Genomic DNA, 2,504 nt, shown 5'->3' on the forward strand with positions numbered 1-2,504 from the left:
GGCAGTCCACAGATCTAATAGAATCCGTATCAAAGTCCAAATGAAACGCTTCACAGAAATAGGAAAAATAAACCTAAAATTAATATTAAATTAAATGAAGGACCCCGAATACTCAAACAATCCCTGCAAAGAAGATCAAGGCTTGTGGCATCGCTCTGCTTGATCGTGAAAAATATTCGAAAGCTACATTGGTCAGAACAAGGTGGTCCTGGTGTCCAGACAGACTCTGAGACCCATTGGGACAGAGAGCCCAGAAGTAGACCTGGGCATGAGTGGTGAATCAACATGCTGCAAGCACCCAGAACCACCCTGGGCAAGGAGAGTCCCATCCACAGAGAGCGCTGGGGAAACTGGACATGCACAGGCCACAGGATAAAGCGAGACCCGCCTCAGACTCCCATCCAAGGGCACGCAGACAGGCCGAGGACTCAAATGTACAACCTGCAGCCAAGATTCACAGGAGCAACTGAGATGCTCCCTGGCAGGTCAGGAGGATGACATCATGGATGGGATAGCAGAAGCACAGGTGACAACCACAGAAACAGACAGGACAGCAGCAGATTGAGCAGCCGCAGGGCCCAGGACACGCAGTCCAGGGAGCAAACTCCAACACAGACGGGCGGGGGACGGCAGTAGGGTTACGTAAGGAAGCCCCTCAAGAGCCACAAACCAAATAACTCTGTTTTACAAAACGGAAGGCTTGACAGGCTCTCCCCGCGTGACGCCCACCACCTCCGCCTGACAGCTGGCTGTCAGCTTTACCATGGAAACCGCTCATGACGTCACCAGTGGGATTTGTAACCATTTCAAATGTAGACTTCGTGAAAGATTCGGTCACAGATAAGATGTGGCTCTGATTTCCAAATACGATCCCCCCATGGCCAAGAGAGCAGGTCCCTGGTGGTCCAAGTGTCCGCACAGAACCTCCCTCGAGGCCCTCCAGCCCACCGCCAAATTCAGAGGCCTGCTCGCCGCTCTGCTTCCTTGTGAGCGCGAAACCAAAAGGCAGGAAACACCCAGGGGCACCAATAACACTTCAGAATCTCCTGCCAACTTGAGGCCGGGTGGACGGGACTGCAGAGCCGGTTCCTTAATACTTTGAAAAATTCCATTGAAATGAGAGATAACAAACTTGAAAGGCAAGAACTTTTTGCATCAATAAATAAAACATCAAAGCGATGACTGAGCCCGAGATCCAAAGAAGCCATGTACATTTTTTTCAGCATAATACAGCAGCGACTATGAAGTCCAGGGCACAGCCCTAGCTTAAAAGCACAGCGAGAGTCTGCCTTTCCGGAGCGGCCCTCCTCTGGGACACTGGGACCCCAAGGCACTGCGCTGTGCCCAGTTTCTCACTTGCACTTTGTCTCTGGTCCTTTTTCCAGACCACAGAGAGCTGATAAGTTAGCTTTTCAGCTTCAATGCACTTGAAAAAGGCCAGGATCTTAGAGAAAATGGTAGTGATAAAAGTAATGAGAAACTAAATCGGAAGTCTGGAAGCCCTAGACAATGCGTCAATTTAAGAGCAGAGCATGACGCCTGTCATCAGCCGACCTCCTCGTGGTGTCTGAGAGCCCGAGCGGCACAGACCCTGCCCTGGTGCTGCCTTCTCCTCCTGCTCCTTCCTCGCAGCAGGTTGGGCAGAGTTGCCATCTCCTCCACCTTGCCCCAGATGCCCCGTCTGGCTGCTCTTGCACCTGGAGAAAGAGCGTGAGCTTGGAGCCAGACAGAGTGGTGAGGACTCCTGCCTGCCCACTGCCTGCCTGGCCGCTTTGTGCAAGCCCTCAGCTCAGTGACCTCGCTCAGAGAATGAGAATCAGAACCAAGGGGGACAGGAGCCTTCCCAATAGGCAGGTTCCACCGGCTCCCTAGATTAATGGGCTGCCCTATTTCCCTGAGGAAATGCACTGGCGAAATCTCCCAGAAGCTCTGATGAGGGGGTTCCCCTCAATGCAGACGCTGGCCCTGCAGTGTTGTGGCACCTGGGAGGGTATTAGCAAAAAGAGACCTGGGTGTTCACACTAACAGAAAACAAGACAAAGAGGAATAGTATATACTCATCAAGCTCCATCTACACAGAAGATGTTACCACCTTTAACACGTGCTCATGGGAAAACAGAGCTTCAAGACGCACAGCAGGGCGCAGTGGTGCGGCTTGTAATCCCAGCTGCCCAGGAGGTGAGGCAGGAGGATCCCGAGTTCAAAGCCAGCCTCAGCAACTTGGTGACGCCCTAAGCAGCTCAGTGAGACCCTGTCTCTAAATAAAAAAGGGCTGGGGATGTGGCTCAGTGGTCGAGTGCCCCTGAGTTCAATCCCCGGTACCCCCCAAAAAAAATATATATATATATATATATATATATATATATATATATATATATATATATATATATATAAAATGCAAATTTTGTGAGAACTAAAGCTAAAGGGAAAAATAGGCAATTCTACAACAATAAGTAGATATTTCAATACCCCAGCCCTTTTTTGTGTTAAGACAGTCGTGCTGA

The sequence above is a fragment of the Marmota monax genome, unplaced genomic scaffold, assembly GCF_021218885.2.
Source record: "Marmota monax isolate L192 unplaced genomic scaffold, Marmota_monax_Labrador192_F-V1.1 WCK01_AAM20220418_F8-fsc00254, whole genome shotgun sequence".
In the NCBI taxonomy this organism is placed as follows: domain Eukaryota; kingdom Metazoa; phylum Chordata; class Mammalia; order Rodentia; family Sciuridae; genus Marmota; species Marmota monax.